The sequence below is a fragment of the Mesoplodon densirostris genome, chromosome 1 (assembly GCF_025265405.1).
Source record: "Mesoplodon densirostris isolate mMesDen1 chromosome 1, mMesDen1 primary haplotype, whole genome shotgun sequence".
NCBI lineage: Eukaryota > Metazoa > Chordata > Mammalia > Artiodactyla > Ziphiidae > Mesoplodon > Mesoplodon densirostris.
In genome coordinates, this window is record NC_082661.1 from 74,402,681 (window position 1) to 74,422,337 (window position 19,657).

The following is a 19,657-nucleotide window of genomic DNA, read 5'->3' on the forward strand; positions in this document are numbered from 1 at the left end:
CACTATGATTAAATAGAATAATTACATAATAAATTCTTTATAAACAAGTTCATAGAACATTCATTTATTCATCAACAAACGTAAAAACAGACTCTATGTGTACAGGCAAATAAATGTACTGTGGTATTGTTGCTATTTTCAATAATGCTACTGATAGTAAATAAGTGCTGTGTGCCGGGTACCACAGCAGGCACTCGGAGAATGCAAAGATATATGAAGGGCAGTCTAAGCCATCATGAAGTTTATTATCTAATAATATTAAACTTGCACTATACCAATTTTTAAAAAAATTCGCATACCTGGTCTCCTTTTATCCTTACAACAACAACATGACATAAACATTATTATTATTAAGTGACCCGAGCAAGGATCCAATACAGGTCAGGACTCCAACTCTTGAACATGCTGCCCGATTGAAAAAAGCAACAGGGTAAGAAGGATCTGCTCATAATTTTGCTGATGCAAAATATATTGGAATATATATTGTAATAATGGATGGAATCAGAGTAAAGTAAAATTGTGCCCTGTGGATTCATGAAGGTATGGTCTGAATTTACTTTTTAAAGTAAATTGAAATAACAGTCAAATTATTGTGATTTCATGTTGACACATTAGTTAAGTATTTCTAGCCTTTCATTTGAAAAATAAAATTTTTTTAATAAAACATTACACTTTATTCATTATTCAGTCTAAAATCTTAAAAGCTATTACACAAATGGAAACAGTCTTCCATCCTCTTTCAAGCCTGAATCTTTGTTTGAATTCTTTTAGAAGCTGTTGTGAGTATAGGGTCAGGGTACAAATAGACATCTCTCCACTAGCATTCAAAATGCATTGCCATGCATTTGTTTCCTTTGTATTTGAATCTCCTACTTTTTAAACTATGATGTCAAACTGGTCTTTGTATCATTTCTGAAACAGAGGAGTCGTGTTTTCTCTCCACGCTGAGCCTTTCTTACGGCCATCATTCCATTACCCTTTGCCTCCTCCATGGTCTTTGACTACTTGAAATCCTGTCTTCCTTTAGGAAGGTTGGCTGCAAAGCCCAGCTTTACGATGTTGCCTACCCATGTTTTTCCATGATTATTCCCAAGGGAAGGGACCGGTCCTCTTCACTGAACTCTTGCCATTTTTTTACTTTCATGTATCATTCATTCTCTTTATATGACACTTGTTTTTGTATATTCTTATCTCCTCAGCTAAATTATAAATTCTTGGAAATCAAAACTTATGAAGTTTTTTCCTTCGGGATTATAGCAGCAACTAGCACAATGTTGGTATATGCAATAAATATTGAGCAAATCAATAAAATAGTGTCAATGAATCAAAGCATATCACTCTAATGACACATTTTATAATTCTATTATCACAGTCAACACAACTAATATTTGAAGGTTTGAAGTATTTCAGTGTATGACAATGATAAAACCTTATAAAATGGCATTCATTCTAATCTGTGATTATTTAATCTATTTACTTGTCTTCTTCCTCTGTCACTAGGATAAAACCTCTATGAAAGCAAAGACCTGTCTATTTTGTGTAACATATTATTCCCAGTTATTTATTAACTATTCATAGAAGGAAGGAGAGAGGGAAGGAGGGAGGAAAGAAGGAATGTATACGGTCTATTTGCATAAATTACTGCTCTCAGCACCACTTTTGCTAACTACAAAGTCACCTGTGCCTCATTCCCAAGTTTCTGGTGCTCCTAATACACCAGAATAGAAATAAACCCAGATGAACTGAGGCTGCTGACACTGAGTACATTGTACAACAAAGAGAGGACGGGAATGTTTTACCTGTCTCCATCTCTCTTTTGCTCATTAATTAACATGAAGATTATGAAAGTACAAAAATGGGCTAGCAAAATGCTGATTTAGGTGTTTTATAAATATATAGGAGAACATAAATTTGTGCCTTCCATACACACAGTCATCAAACTTCATAGCATGAAGGTGCCAAAACTTCTGTTTACAGAAAGAAAAGCAGCTACAGTGAAGAAACTGTTGATAATGTAAAGCAGTGGCCAAAAAGAGGGAGGGGGGGAGGAAGAAAAAGGCATGATTTCAGTGTTACTTAAAAAATTTGATGGAGAAAGGATACTCTTTTCAACAAATGGTGCAAAAGCAATTGGTTATCCATAAGGGAAATAATAATAATCTTGACCTAAATTGTATACCTTTACAAAAATTCACTCAAAATAAATCATGGGTTTAAATGTAAATGTAAAACTATAAAATTTTTAGAAAAAAATAAAAGGAGGAGAAAACTTTGGGATCTAGGACTAAGCAAAGAGTTCTTAGACCCGACACAAAAAAATATTATCCACAAAAAGAAAAAATGATAAATCAGACTTCATCAAAATTTAAAACTTTTGGTCTATGAAAGAAGCTATTAGAGGGATTAAAAGACAGTGACAGAGTAGTAGAAAATGTTTGCAAACTACATCTCTGAGAAAGGTCTAGTATGTAGAATATGCAAAGAGCTCTCAAAAGTCAACAGTAAAAAAGCAAACAATACAACTAGAAAGTAGGCAAAAGACATGAAGGGATATTTCACCTAAGCAGATATATAAATTGGCAAAATGCATCTGAAAAGATGTTCAACGTGATGGGTTATTAGGGAAATGCAAATTAAAACCACAATGAGATAGCAATACACACCTATCAGAATGATTAACATTTAAAAAAATATTAGTGACAACACCAAATTTTGGTGAGGATGCAGAGAAACTGGACCACTCACACATTGGTGATGGGAATTAAAATGCATAGTACTCTGGAGAACAGTTTGGCATTTTCTTAAAAAACAAAAATGTAACTATCATACAAACCAACAATTGCAATCCTGGACTTTCAGCCCAGAGAAATTAAGACTTCTGTTATATATTCTGTTATATATTCTTATATATTCTTTTTTTAAAATTGCAGTAAAATATACATAACATAAAATTTACCATTTTTAAGTGTACAATTCACTAGCATTAAGAACATTCACAATATTGTGCAACCATCGCCACTCTCCATTTCCAGAACTTCTTCATTACCCCAAACAGAAACTTCATGCTCATGAAATAACTCCCTATTTCTCTCTCTCCTTCAGCCCCTCATAACCTCTATGCTACTTTCTGTCTCTGTGAATTTGCCTATTCTTGGTAATTCATATAAGTGAAATTATACAATGTCCTTTTGTGTCTGACTTATTTCACTTAGCATAATGTTTTCAAGGTACATCCATGTGTTAGCATATACAGAATTTCATTCCTTTTTAAGACCGAATAATATTCCATGCTTATATATATATATACCACATTTTGTTTATCCATTTATCTGTTGATGTGCATTTGAGTTGTTTCTGCCTTTTGGTTATTGTGAATAATGCTGCTATGAACATTGGTATGCAAGCTTCTGTAGCAGCTTTATCCTTAATAGATAAAAACTGGAAACAAACCCAGATGTCTTTCAACAGGTGAATAGTTGAACAAACTGGTATATCCACACCATGGAATACTACTCAGCAATAACAAGGATGAACTGTTGATACACATAACAGCTTGAACGAAGTTTCAGAAAATTATGCTGAGTGAGAAAAGCCAATCTCCAAAGATTATATACTGTATGACTCCATTTATGGAACATTCTTGAAATGACAGAATTAGGGCAAGAGAGAAGTAGATGTGACTATAAAAGGGAACATGGTAGGTCCCTGTGGAATGGAAATGTTCTGTACCTTGACCTATATCAATGTCATTATCCTGGTTGTGATCTTGTACTACAGTTTTGCAAGTTGTTACCACTGGGAGAAACTGAACAAAGAGTACAGCAAATCTATGTTATTTATTATGACTGTTTGTGAATCTATAATTATCACAAAACATTTAAGTAAAGAAAGAAAGGAAGAAAGGGAGGGAGGGGGAGAGGAAGGAAAGAAGGAAGTGAGGAAGGTGGGAGGGAATGAGGAAGGAAAGGAATCTCACTCAGATATTCAAATATACAATACAAAACCCACCTGAGTCTTTGATCAGGACTCAGTTTAGATCCCCGCTGATGCTGGATCAGAAAGCAGCCAAGATGGTAGAGCAGAAAGACCCTGTGCTCACCTCCTCTCACGAGCACATCAAAATCACAACTATCCGCATAATAACCATTGATGATAAAGACTGGAACCTACCATAAAAGATCTTCTACAACTAGAGACATAAAGAAGGGACCAGAACGAGGGGGGTTCTGGCTCCAGAAGATCTGGCACCAGGGGGTCTGGCACCAGGAAGCTGAGCCCCCAGAGCATTTGGCATTGAAGGCCAACAGGTCTTAACTGCAGGAGCCCCACAGGACCGGGGGAAATAGAGACTTCACTCTTAAAGGGTACACACAAAATCTCATGCACACCAGGACCCAGGGCGAAATCAGTAATTTGATAGGAGCCTGCACCAGACTTACCTGCTGGTCTTAGAGAGTCTCCTGGAGAGGTGTGTGTGGCGGAGCTGCAGCTCACCTTAGGGACATAGACACTGGCGGGAGACATACTGGGGAACACTAAAATGCGAGAACACTCCTGGCATATTGGCTCATTAGTGCCAAGACCTGACCCCACTCAACAGCCTGTAGACTCAAGTGCTGGGACACCTCAGCCAAACAACTAACAGGGTGGGGACATGGTCCCTCCCATCAGCAGACTGGCTGCCTAAACATTAAAGAGCCCACAGCTGCCTCCAGGCATGCCCCTAGACATGGCCCAGCCCACCAGAGGGCTAAGACCCAGCTCCACCCATCAGTGGGCAGGCACCCTCCCGACAGGAAGCCTGCATAAGCCTCTAGACCAGCCTCACCCACCAGGGGCAGACACCAGAAGCAAGAAAACTATGATCCTGCATCACAGGCCAGACCATACCCTGGGACTAGCTGGGCCCTGGCCCACCTCACCACCTTCGGGACACCCCAGACCTCATACCCAACTGTGTCAGGAACTCCCCACCCCAACCAGCTGAAACAAGCTCTGGGATCCCTGGGTCCTGTAGCCAGACTCCAGGAACCAGCTCCGCCTGCCAGTAGACTGGCACTAATCCCACATTCTGGCTTCCCCTGCCAGTGGGTCTTCGGGCACCCTGGCTCTGCCCACTGGTGAGCGAGCACTAGTCCTAGGGCCCCCTAGGGTTCTGCAATCAGCCACCTTGTAACCAGACTCTGCTAAACAGCAGCCAGCAGCATCCATACAAGACAGGGCCTGGCAACCAACCAGACTAGGAGCCAACCAAGCCTATCAGACTGCCCACAAAGTCAGCCTGCCACCACAGAAGGACCCACACATCTTAGGGGAAACCCCTAGAACTTGGGTGACCGGAGGGGAGTGCACAGCTGGGACCCATAGGGCACCTCCTACAGAGGGCCACTTCGCCAAGGTTGAGAAATATAACCAACCTACCACATACATAAAAATACCAATAGCAACTTAGACAAAATGAGGTGGCAAAGGAATATGTTCCAGATGAAGGAACAAAATAAAACCCCAGAAGAACAACTAAGTGAAGTGGAGGTAGGCTGTCTACCCAAGAAAGAGTTAATAAGGATCGTAAAGATGATCAGAGAACTTGGGAAGAGAACGAATGTACAGAGCCAGCAGTTAGAATTTTTTAACAAAGAAAATATAAAGAACAATCAAGACAAATACAATAATTGAAATGAAAAATACACTGAAAGGAATCAATAGATCCCAGTTAGCCAAGCTTCCTCCACGTTTCCCCCTAATGGTAGCTCCGAGTCACTGTGTGAATGTTAAGATATTTCCAGAATAGAAAGGGTGATTTCAATATCAAGAGTGTACTGCACACAGTACAATTATAAAATGGCGCAATTTAAAATTTCCTTCAACCCATATTTATTTGCAGAAGTCACTGAAAAGTTTTATTTATTTATTTATTTATTTTTTGAGGTACGCGGGTCTCTCACTGTTGTGGCCTCTCCTGTTGCGGAGCACAGGCTCCGGACGCACAGGCTCAGCGGCCATGGCTCACGGGCCCAGCCGCTCTGCAGCATGTGGGATCTTCCCGGACCGGGGCATGAACCCGTGTCCCCTGCATCGGCAGGCGGACTCTCAACCTCTGCGCCACCAGGGAAGCCCCATGAGAAGTTTTGACAGGCATTATATCTTGACACTATGTAGTAGTGCAGCAGGAGTTTCTCTTACTAGAGATGTGTTATAGAAGCAGAGGGCATTCTCTGGTTCCTCTTGATATTGAATGAATATTTTGATTTTTACTAAAAATTTCCAATGAGGGAAATAACTTCGAGTCTTATGTTAATTGTTTGAGGCCTTGCTTTAAGGTGCTAATCATTTAGTTTTAATGGAAGACATTATTGTGAAGTGAAAGCAGAAGTTTGAAAAAAAATAATAAATATAGTTGGTTCCTTTTAAGTTTCTGGCACTTTCGTTCAATTCATAAGCAATTTCAGGCCAAGTGTAAATAGAATCTCTCTTAATGTTCTTTAAAAAGTTACAAATTTCAGTGTAGATTCGCAATCTTAGTGTGGGATAGCAGTTTACCACAGAATATTTTCCTCTGTAGACCAAGTTCCGGGAAGTGTTCTAGACTTTCTGTTTGCACATAGCTGGAAAGACTTATTCTCTCTCTCTCACACACACACACACACCCCATCAATGAACCCACGTCAGAAGAGTCTACAGTCTCTCTAATTTGAAGCAGCTGGTGCATTCTAAATGTGGAGAGCCCAAGCTTCTATAATCATCAGTACCATCATTAAGAATCAGAATCCTTGATTTAAATGTTCTTTATTATTCTCTTTATAGGGGGATTTACATCACATGGCTGTTAGCTCTTCCCCTATTGTTCCAAGACTGTCATGCATAAATGTCAACAAGAGTGTATTTCATTCATACTCTAAAATTAAATCCTTTATCCCACAATTAGCCATAATCACGACCACATATGACTATGATTTACCATAACTAAAATAGATGGCGTGGGATTTATTGTTGGCTTATGTTTGAAAAAGTGAAGGCAGATTTTTTAATTAAATAATTGCATGCTAACTATTTGGGACATAATTACTACTTATTTTGTTTTCCATATATATCTATCTAGTTAGCAAATTGTTATAATACCCCCGTTAGTAAAATCTAAGGGACTGCTCTGTTTGTGTGCATGTGTGTTTAAAATATGCTCTGAGAGCATAATGAGAAGAATAAACTAAATTATGAATTTTTTCTTATTGATAATTTTTTAAAATTATCTTTATTGACAATTTATATGTACTGTTACTGTGTGTACCTATGTCAGTGATCTCATTTGAACAGCATAATGACTCTATAAGTCAAGAGAATACAAAATACTTCATTTCTTTTGCTTGTCCAGTACCCATATCCCTTTCCTTGGTAACACCACCCTGATGTTTTATTTAAGAAATTAGCCTCCCTCATTTACTACAGTTTGTCAGTGGGGGCACCCTTCCTTCTCCTGCCCTCCCTTCATCAAGGAAAGGAAGGCAGGACCTAAACTAGGCCACTCAGACTCTTTCTGGGAGTTTGCATCTTGAGTAAAAAAGCCAAAGGATGAAATTTTGTAAGAGGTCTTTTATTTTGGCTGAGGTGCCCTAATAAGGCCCCAAAGGTCTTGTTTTCTAGAACCCTGGAGTGCCATGGGTTCATGCTCTTCTGAGGCTCAGTTCATTCCTTCATTTGATTATTTCAGCTTTCTCATATCCTTACAATAAATTCCTTCTTAAAAACTATTTTGTATAGGTTGCTTAAGAGTTGGTTTATATTGCTTATACCTGAAGAACTCTAACTGCTATGCTGTTACCCTCTTCTTGCAGACAAGGAAATTGAGGTGTAGAGAGGTATAGGAACTAGGCCACAGTCATACAGCATCTAGATAACACAGCTGAACTCAGGCCTGCCTGCTTCCAAGCTCTCTTTTAATCCCCAAGTAACATTGCCTCTGTTTTCAGTTTCAGAAGAGTTTAGATGAGAGCATGTCTAGATGGTCACACAGTCATATTAGATCAGACCAAAAATATAAAATGGATAAGGAAGAAGCATCCCTTTCTTTGTTACATTTAATCAGATAGTCACTATTTATTATGCACCCAAAGAATTCCTTACACTAAATAAGGAATACAAAACCATGACCAATTTTGCAGTGATTCTGGCGGTTCCTGTAATTCCCTTTTTAGTGTTTAATATCACACAGCTGTGCACAATTCCAGAATTAACATGGGTTCAAGTACAGTCCCTACTTGCATTTAAAAACATATTTATTTCACACCCATTTAGCTAGGGAGGATACAGTGAAGTCCAAAGCAACAACTGCTAACATGTGTGTAAACATCACTTTAAAACTCCCATGAAGAATTACAGAGTAGGTCAGAGTCAAATGCAGGAGGATCAAATTATGCATAGACTGAAAATAAGAATGGGGGCAGCACTATGATGTTTTCAACCCCAAGCTCAAGGACCTTCGTCCCTTTTGTGATTTGGGTACAGTTTACATCTCTGAGCCTCTCTTTACATCCTCATCCTTTCCCAGCGTCATTAAGGGGAAGCAAGACTGTCTAATGGTCCACATAGCACTCTGATTAAGGATGGGGTGAGACTGCGCTGGGGTTGGCGGTGGGCTCAGCAGAACGCAGCCTGCCCAGACCAGCTTGATTTATCCCACCAAACCTCTGTCTCTGCCTTCCTGCAAGTGACCTGACAAGCCTTCGCTAGAAGCTCCTTTTCATGGAAGTTTTGTGAGCTATGGTCTTTTCTAGGTCTGTTTGAAAGTGTTACCCGTGGGGCTGCGGGAGAAATGGAATGTGGTCTGGGAGATTGGATAGATTGGATAATCTATCAAAAAATTTTCTGGCATCTGATAGCTACTTAACAATATTAATACTTCCTTCCATTCCGGAAACATTTTTGAGGATTACTCTTCTAGAGCACACTGTAAAAACTGTTTAGGAAACATTAAAAGCCAAGTGTCACCGAGCTAATAGTGCCCACTGAATATATGTATCCCCCCAAAGAAGCCTATTTTTTTTCTCTTTAAAAACAGAGTGGTGATTTAACTCACAAGAAATAAAATTAGTCACAGTTTTTTGGTTCCACCAGTCAAAACTGGTGGCATATTAAAGCTGTGTGTTTGAAGAATATAAAGGGGCTATTTACAGTAGTGTGGGCAAGATTTACAGCAGGAATGTCCATTAGTGGGAGCCACATACTAATTTAGAATTTTCTGTTAACTGCATTAAAAAAGTGAAAAGAAACAGGCAAAATTAATCTTAATGATATAGTTTAACCCAACCTATCCAAAATATTATTCTAACATGCAATAAATATAAAAAAAGTTTAGTAAGTTTTTTTTTTTTTTCATAGTAACTCATTGAAGGACTTCCCTGGTGGCGCAGTGGTTAAGAATCCGTCTGCAAATGCAGGGGACACAGGTTCGAGCCCTGGTCCGGGAAGATCCCACATGCCACGGAGCAACTAAGCCCGTGCTCCACAAGTACTGAGCCTGCACTCTAGAGCCCGCGAGCCACAACTACGGAGCCCGTATACCACAACTACTGAAGCCTGCACACCTAGAGCCAGTGCTCTGCAACAAAGAGAAGCCACCGCAATGAGAAGCCCGCACACCCAAAGAGTAGCCCCTGCTCACAGCAACTAGAGAAAGCTTGTGCGCAGCAGCGAAGATCCAACACAGCCAAAACTAAAATAAATAAAGTCACTGAAATCTGGTGTGTATTTTACATTTACAGTCCATCTCAGTTTAAATAATAAATTCTCAAGTAAAATATAGCCCTACTAAGATAGTAAAGCTGTTTAATGGAAAAATGTTTTATACTGTCTCTGGCTTTTTAATTTAAATTTAATTAATTTTAAATAAAATAAAAAATTCAACTCGTCAGTTACACTGTTGTGTTAATCACATCATCAAGTGATCAATAGCCACATGTAGCTGGTGGCTACCATGTTAGATGGTACAGGTTTAGAGAAACAAAAGAGAAAGTGCAGGATTCTGAGGTGAGCAAGGCAGGAAACCATTATGTCTCTTAAGCCTGAAGACGAAGTGGTGGTTGCAGAAACCTGAATAGTGATGCTATGTGGAGACAGTCCCCTCCATATACCTTTGGTTAAGGTACATAGCCAGCCTAGATGGCCAAGTACAAAGGGAACAAAAGGCATAAGTGCCTGGAACCACACACCTCTAGGAGCATGCAGGTAACCTGACGTTCCAAAAATGAAAACCCTGATTTGTAACATGTGCTCATGGCCATGGTATAAATTCTCCAATCATGACTGAATGAAAGCTAACAACATGATGTCACTGAAGGCAGAGTGGGGCCAGGGGAATGTCTCCAACAAAACACAGCATCTCCTCCTACCACACAGTCTCCTGACTGGTCTCTTCTGATGGCCAGACTCAACTGGGAACCAGAAACGAGGGTACCCCTGACATATTTCTTGTAGGTCAGCCTCCTGGTGCAGTAAACAGGTTGAAGAGGATCAGGAAGCACACATGGAAAATATACTCAATGTTCAAAATAAAGATCTATTTTTTCTCTTTCCCTTCTGCACATATAGAAGAAAATGACCACGAGGAAGCTGAAATCTATGGCACAGACTTTGAAGGCAGGATGTTAATAGAATAGGCATCAGATTATTTCTTTTTTAGATTAAAAAGTTTTGTTCTCTGTGAGTATAGAATTTATGCAAAGGAAGAATGCCCTTCCAATATCAATCCATGGTGGATACCACTGGGGAAAAATAATTGATATAGTCTCACAAATTATGAGAGCACATTTCAGTTTTTTGCAATGGATTAGGAAAAATTTTTGTGAAAATAATTTTTACAATTATTGAAATGGCAGTTTTTTTGGTATGAAACAATGTGTTTATATTAATAATTATTCAGTGTATTGATAAAATTGATGTGCTGCATAGATAAAATGTGGTTCAGAGTTACTTATTTCAACCTCCGTTTCAGGAATCACCCAGGTTTGGACGCCCATCTTCTTCTACAGCTGTCTTCACCCTTATACTTAATAATCCTTCCAATCCCTCCTTTTGGCTCCATTCCACTGCAGTACAAATCCAGGTCCTCATCCTGCTGCACCCCATGCCTCTGTATGGCCCTCTGTCTCCTCTCTTTCTTTCCAGATTACCCCGCCTAGCACCAGTGGATGATTCTTGTTAAGACACCACTTCTTATGTCATCCCACTGCTCAAGAACCTTCAAGGCTCTCTTTTGACTACCAAGACAAGTCCAAATTTTTGGCCTGACCTTCAGAGAACCCCATAACTTGAATTTAACCTATATTTCTAAAGTTTCCTATGAGCACTGTCATGCAGCCAGATCAAGTTCTTGCGATCTTCAGAACACGGGCCCAGTTTGCCACAGTCCTTTTTTCCATACTGACTCCTTATTTTCTTCTGGCCTCCAATACACACGTGTACAGATGCACGTACACACATGTGTATATCATAATACGACTTTTCTTCATCTGTATCTTTCCAAATCCAGCCCATCAATGAGGTTCCTCATCGGGGCTCAAACTTTTGAAGGCTTCATAACCATTCATTCTACATCCTCAGCTTCAAACCCTGAACTCCAGTGATAGTTCATTCCCTTACTCATTTTGCCACTTGGATCCTCTAACTCCAGTTGTTTCCATGGCCAACCTTGCATGGCTCCTTTGGTCTCCGTCCTGATGCTAAACTCTAAAGTGATCCCATGGGGCCAGAAAGGTGACAGGATTTTGAATCTAAATCACTTGCTAAACCTTTCCCCAGAGTCCTGAGTTAAGCAGCAGGCTGTGAAATACCAACAATTTTCACAAGTAAATGTAAAAAGATTACCTCAGCTTGAACAGACTTATCCTGTTATCATCAGTTACATTCATGGTGCTAGTCTGCCCTAAGCCATGGAATCACCAGATCATTAGATGAAAGATTTGCATTAGGAAATAGCAGAAATGCTCAAAGGTTTGGGTCGAGTGCCAACCTGTAGTTAAGCGCCAGACTTTCCCTCTATGTATTTCTGCATTGGCAAACAACTTTCTAATTGGCAGGTGGAATGCAGCTTTGCTCACCTGAGCCCAGTGTCCCTGGTGTGGCCTATAGAATCACTGGAGTAACACTCCTCTCCAATGGGCTGCCCCCCTCCCCACCTCCTAGCCATTAAAGATTTGCCCATGGTTTTGCTTCTGAATTCAGGCTATTATTGAAGACCTGGAACAGCAGTCCTCAATCTGTACTCTGTGGCATGTTAATAGGTGTTAGTGGCGATAGGAGTATATATTAAAATAAATTTTGAATACTCTGGCTAGAACAAAGATAAGTTTCTTTACTGCAGAAATTCTCAGAGCCTTTACTAGGCTAATGTGAACTGTGAATCATTAAAAAGAGAATACAGTAGGTAGCGTTTACACACATATTTGAGTAGAAAAATCTCCTCCCAACCCCCACTTAACTCTGGCCCCAGAACATGAGAATTTACCTCATAGGGTTGCTGTGAAGGTGGAATTGAGATACTGCATGGAAAGCGCTTAAAACAGTGCCTGACAGAGATGAAATCTCTTTGGGCTTATTGCTATCATTGATATCACATAGCTGTTTCAATGAGACCTCACCAGGTGTTCCTGTGCCCTCTGAGAAAGAAAGAGTTGCATATGGATTGAATGGGGACCTTTTCAGGAGCTATGGATATCTCATATGGATACTGCACAGAAACAGTATGGCTCTCTCTTTGGGTTCCTTTCAATCAGAAAACGGTTCAAGTGCAAAGAAGTTTATTCTTTTCCGTTCTTCCCAAAGCCTGGCTAAGCAGGGTTCAATTAAATAGCATGGAGGGGGCTTCCCTGGTGGCGCAGTGGTTGAGAGTCCGCCTGCCGATGCAGGGGACACGGGTTTGTGCCCCGGTCCGAGAGGATCCCACATGCCGCGGAGCGGCCGGGCCTGTGAGCCATGGCCACTGAGCCTGCGCGTCTGGAGCCTGTGCTCCGCAACGGGAGAGGCCACAGCAGTGAGAGGTCCGCGTACCAAAAAAAAAAAAAAAAAAAAATAGCATGGAGCAGCAAGGGTTCAGAGCCTAGCCTTCAGAGTCTTGCTTAAATCTTGATTCTTCCATTGGTGACCATGTACCCTTGGGCAAATTGATTAAAGGAGCAATGCCCAAAAATCTGTAAAATTTTTAAACTAATGTTTCTCTCTCTGGTTGTTGTCAGTAATTCAAGAGATTGTGTCTATGAAGTACTTAGCCCATGCCTGATACATGGTAAAATATGCTCAATAAATGGAGGTTCTTAATCATTCTACTAACAGACTAGTTTCTCTAGTTTATTTAAACTGTGAAATTCTAGTTAACTTTACTTACGTAATCATTGCCACAGTGTCTATGAGGACCAATTTGCTTCACACCTGATCGATATTTAGTAAATATACTGGCCACTTGGATTGGTGACTATTAGATTGCCGGATTAGGCCCGTGAAGCCTATTGGGTAACTCCGTAATGTTAGGAATTGAAGGGGGATGCCGTATAAGCTCTCAGGGATCACTGCTCCGGGCAGCTAAAACAGGCAAGCTAGATTTCTTTGAAATCTCTGAAGCAATTCTGGTACCCCTTTATTTTTTAAAACCTATAAATAATTTCTAATATCATAAAGATTTTTAGTTCCTAGGTAAAATAAAAAGTATTCCCAAGTTCATTGCTTTGATTAGGAAGGTTGTGAATAATATCGAAGTTATTCACAATCCAGTGGTTGGAAGCTCTGGGAGAAATAATTTTAATTTTAGATGTTTCATGCAATGTTGCCAATGTTATCTCTCCTGTTTGGGCAGGGAGAAAACTGGCAAGCATTGTGAGATGGGGAATTTATGTGAATTAATGGAAATGTTGTGGCTGACCAACAAAGGAACTTCCCCAGCCAAAATCAAAACAAGGATATTAACTTGGAAGGGGGAAAAAAGGCTGCAGCATAATAATATCATGCATTGAAACCTTATCTAGTGGTTGAAGTAGTTTGGTTTGAAGAACTTAAAGAGCATTTTGTGGTTTATGGAAACGGCCAGCAGACACTGTATTTAGCAGCCTCTCCACTATTAAGTTCTCATACCTTCCTCCTCTCTCACCAAGTGGGACCATTTAGCTTCCTTTATCCCCAGGTTGTTACCAACCTAAGACCTCATGAGGATAAAAGCCAAGCTATGAGTTTGCCATGCAATGCCCTTGCATTGCAGACTATTTCCAAAGACCAATGTGGCCACAACAGACCTGAAGGTTTGCTTACATTCAATTAAGATAAATTTTCTGAGTTCATTTACACAATTTCAGTCCAAGTTTTAGACAGATCCATCCCTCTTCCAAAACGATCTCCCTCTCTCTCTCTCACACACACACACTCTCTCTCTCTCACACACACACTCACAGATGATCCTCATAACAAGTTCACAATTAAAGTTTATAATAATTCTGAATTAGATAAGAGTGGGTTATACTGAGTGAACCAGATATTGCAGAAGAAAAATAATTTGAAGGTTAGAGACCAATTCTTTTTCTCTTATAATTCAGCACCATGACTTTTTTTGTGTAAATAATAGGAAAGTTGCCAGGGAAGAAGACACTTTGCTAAGGAAATTACCAAATTAACCCTTTCGTGGCTACCACTCGCCTCATCTGTCCCCCAGCTGCTCTCCTTTGAAGTCCCAGTGCTCCTCTGAGGACCGTCTTGCTGAGTGACACAAGAGCTGACACAAGAGCAAGTACTACAAGGGCTCTTGTTTGGCCAACACATGGACACATGCAGTTAACTGCTCAAACAGCTTAAAAGACAGTAGGAGTTATTTCCTCATTTATTTTTCTAGTAAAATATGCTGTTATTCTACCATGGAAAATTTCTCAGGATTGGTATATTATTTTATCAAAAAACCTGGCTTCATTTGTTATAGATAATATTATTAATACTATAATATTATAATACTATTATAATTAGTACATTAACAGTACTAATTATATGTAAACTAAAATTATTACCTAAAATATTAATTTCCTATAATCCAATTTGTTCTCTTTTTTGTTTCCAGTATTTCATATTAAATATTATATTGAGATCCATTATAGTCCTAATGTCATTTTCTAAGACAACGTTTTTGAGAATTAACAAGTCAGCAATTAAAATGTATAGTATTTTTGTTAATCCTTTTATTTCACTTTTCTTTAGCTATAGACATTATTGTAAATATATTGACCAGAGTTCTGAAATTCTTTTTCCTACTTCAAGTACTTTATATAAAAATTTATAATTTAAAATTAAACTTTACTCAGAAATTTCACCAGTGTTCCACTCATTGACATTTTTTTTCACTTTCAGAATAGATAAAAGCCTCAATGGATATTCTATTATTTTTCATGAAATAAGAATGAATGAATTCATTTTCCTCTTGCTTATTCACGTTTTGCTGAAGAAATTTTTAAAAAATAAATTCACCAATACGAATTTTCATGAGCCTACATAATGTAGGAGAGAAAACAAATCATTCTCATGTGCAGAATAAGGTCACTATGGAACAGGATTCTATGTACCTTTAAGTACCCTTTAGCCATGAGAAATGCAAAAGAAATTTTACTTCCATATTTTTACTTAATTAGCCATCTGTCCCAAACTCTTAATTCTGTAATATTCCTTAAAGTGGGGGAAAAGTGCTGAAGAATAAAAAGCCAAAAAAGTCTACTTTGGAAAGCTTTCATTTGTAATGAAAATCAAATAGAATGTATAGAGACAAAGTTTATATGTCATTCCAGATCTTCAGAGTCACAGAATCTCTTAAATGATAAGTGTTCAGATACAAAGCTGGCCCCAACTGCAACGATTTGTAGATCAGGTTTGAAAAATAGTCTATGATTCAATTTATGGAAGACAGAGAATATGCAACTATAAGGAAAAAAGTATAAACTTAGAGATCTCTTGTTTCCAGTGCTCTGATTAGGATTCCATTCTATTTTCAGGAAAGGTAACTGAACACCTCTCATTTTAAGTTTGTAAGATTGTAAATTTAATATGCTATCAAGAAAAGTTTTTGAATGAAGTTCTTTCGAGCCCAGAATTCTATGGTAAATTATGAAAATCAGGTGGATGTTGAAGTTGACAGATCTTGGAGGCCACAACTACAACTACCCTCACCCTCCAAGACATCAAAGAAAGGGCAGGATCTAGTGATTAACCTCACACACAAAATTACTGGGCCATGGGATGGAGACAGGTTTTCATAGGTCCGTCGGTGGCCTGTTTTTTTGTAGTCTAAAAACCAGTGAGATGAGGAAAAACAGCTGCACAAGATTGGCCCTCTCCTTTCTAAGGCAGTTGTGACAGGAACACAACTAGTAGGTTTCCCTGCTTCTCTGAAAAGTGTCTGACATCTAGTTTAGCTTTTTTCTGTAGGCCAAGGTTAACTCTGAGTTAACTTTGACTAATAATAAATTACATATGATTTTGAAAAGGAATCATTGAGTTGAGAGGAAACGTAGGAAGTTTTGTCATATTTATATACTAATATATATTAAATATTTCCTACAAATTGGCACACAATTACCTTTAGAACATTCCTAGAGTTCTATAACACAAAACAGCCCATTTACTTTCGTAAAATCTCCGACTTTTAGAAAATTTTACCTTAAACAAAATTCAAGTTTAATCTCTGTAATGCCTACCTAACCATTAGTCCCAGTTATTTCTTTCAGTTACAAAGAATAACTGTTTCCATCACACTAGCTATATAATACAAGAACTCTTTCTGTATCCTCAGCATCTAGCACAGGGTCCTGACATGTAGCACCTCCATATCAGCACTTAAAATATTGCTAGACATTCTTTCCAGGTTAAAAGTTTCAATTATTTTATTTGTTCATCCTCTGAAATGGTTTTCAGATTTTTTATCAGCCAAATGCCACATGTTTTGGTGGGAATATATAGATCATATTTTTCATATAATGTCAATATGCAAACAGATTCAATTCCTCCTGAAATATAGGAAATTACCAAGAGTATCAACAAGTTTATCTGGGGGCGATCAGCTATCCAGACACTCAAGAGATATATTTTTTAATTTCCTTAGTGTTCAATTCTTCCTTTACCATGCCAATGAAAAATCTTCCTTGTAATTTCATACAGAAAAAAATTATTGGACGACAGGAACACAGCAAGTCCACAAACCAAAACATCCATTATAAAGGTCCTGGTAGCTAAATACTGATATTTCTTCTCAAAACTTTCCAAGACTCAGGTGTATTGAAATAAATATTCATGTCTGCAATTACGTATGTATGTTTAATCAGTTACTCAGACACTTTTTAATGGGCATTATATCAATACTTGCCCTTCTCATGTTAAATAGTTTCTTCTTTTTCTCTTTTATGGTCTACCAAACTGCATCTGACTAAATGTACATATTTAGTGAAAATGGATTCCATTAGAGTGTAATGTTACCGAGCTATTGTTTTCTTTGGGAGGAAATAATGGAGAGCATGTCCAGAGGCTTAATATCAGGCTCCTGTTTCTAGAATTACAGTCTTAAAGCTGTCAGGACTGTTCAAGAACAAGGATGATCCAGAGATTGTTCAGCATATGAAACACCCTTTTTGTGAACATTTAAGCAGGTGAGGGAGGAGAATGCTAAACAACTGGCAGAGAGAACTTGAAATATTTAAGCAAATAGGACATTTTTTCCTTCTCACCTATCAAGACATCCTGTTTTTCCATGAAATAAATGAATCATATTTTCTGATCTATTTTGAATGTACTGAGTTTTTCTGGTCCATTCTGTTTCAGTCTCACAATGTTGTAGCCCTCTGTCTGGCCACAAACAAGTTATTTTGCTTGCATCTTTTCTGGAAGAAGAGTACATTAAGTGTACCCACATTTTTCTGACAAAGTACTGTAATCACTTTGGTTATGCAAGGGCATAAAGGTATGTTTACCTCCCTTCCTTTATTCCAGTAAAGGGCAGCTCTCTGAGATGGATGCCACCAAGCAGTTTACAATAAGTCTCGTTTAACACAGTAGCTCTAGTCAAAAGAGAATAGTGATGTAATTTTAAAAGAAAATCTTCAGTGTATTCTCATGTAAAGGGAACAGTTCTACAAAATATGAATAATACTTTTCACAAGTGTATATTCAATAAATTTGTTGTCAAATTTTCGGAAGATGAGCCATAAACAAATAGCTATAGCTAATCAGAAAAACTGTCCTAATGTGTTATTTAGAGAGAGAAATCTGTTTATTTGTACTAATTACAGAAAGCATTAAATAGTACTTCAAATTGATGACCATATAAGAAAGCTTACATTTGAGGCAATAAATCCAAAGTATAATCACATAAATTGATTATAATTATGTGATTTTGCAGCTGATAAAAATAGCTTCCTGAATACTATCAGAGAAACTTTCAGAGGAACAACTGAAACATTAAAAGTGAGGGTCACTGAGTTAACCAAGATGCATAAAGTAACTCCTCAGAGCCATCCACTTTAAGTTTCTTTAGGGTAAAAAAATCAGGAGTTGGCTGCAGGGAAAGCATACAAACTTTGGAATCAGAAAGACCTGGATTAATAACCTGGCCTCAGAGTTTAGCTTTTGTGTCCTTAGGCAAGTTACTTTACTTCCCTGATGATAATCCTAAACCTACCTTCTACAGTTGCTATGAGAATCACAACTGAAATACGTAAATCACCTAGCACAAGGCCTGGGTCACTGCATCTTTTAGGGTTTTAAGAATGCATTAGATGTGATCCTACTTTATAAAGAAAATCTTTAAATATATATATATATGTGTGTATGTGTATGTATATACATATATATGTATATATCTTTTTTTAGGGGACTTCTTTTTCTAATTCAATCTTTATTTCTTTAGTTCGAAAGTATATGGCTACATAAAAAACAAATAGCTTGTTAAAAAAATCTAAGTCAAATTTTCATATTTTTCATCTTCTTACTTTAATAGTGTATAGACATATGTACAATGTAAATTTTAAGTATAAACTGGAGTATTTTCAATTGGTAAGAGTTCAGCTCTTCAATAATTCTGGTAGAAAGAAGTGTGCCTATGAAAGGAAGGGGAATGTTTTGAAACCTTATCACTATGAAAATGAATAAACGTGATAATGAAATATGTAATATGAAAAGAAATACATAAAGAGATAAGAGCAAACAGATTTGCAGAAAAGGAAAGTGTGTAAAGGGTGATAAAATGAAAATATAAACATCAACAGGCCAAAATGTTTTAAAACAATGCACAGTTTTATAAATAATCAAAGATAAAAACCCACTAAAACTTACTTATTGGACTTAAGATTTGCTGTATATCTAATAAATTCTTACTTTTAAGAAGAATGGTCCTTGATTAATGGCATATTTGCTTTTACTATGGATTTTTCTTTGCTAGCATTAACAGACTGGAAAACCACAGTTTAACAGTTTTGAAGTGATGTTAATGGCTAGAGATTAAGTTACAGTGTTTCTGTTTAATTCATCAAAAATATAGCACTCATTTCAATTAGAATAAAGAATGCTGCTTATAAGATTTAGACAAAATGATTACGGATTTTTAAATCTAAGCAAAACTTGTACCATCCATTTTGCAACACTGGACACTAAACTGCTTTTA

At 38.0% G+C, this 19,657-nt stretch overlaps 1 protein-coding gene and 1 non-coding gene across 2 annotated transcripts in view; one reads left to right on the plus strand and one right to left on the minus strand.

Annotated features, from left to right (window-relative positions):
• The window catches only part of DKK2 (dickkopf WNT signaling pathway inhibitor 2), a 113,995-nt gene that overhangs the window by 60,443 nt on the left and 33,895 nt on the right, over positions 1-19,657 (minus strand). The gene's annotated exons all lie outside the window — the stretch shown is intronic.
• Positions 6,211-6,325, plus strand: LOC132501224 (U5 spliceosomal RNA). The gene has a single exon (XR_009534197.1). It is a non-coding gene; the product is annotated as a U5 spliceosomal RNA (small nuclear RNA).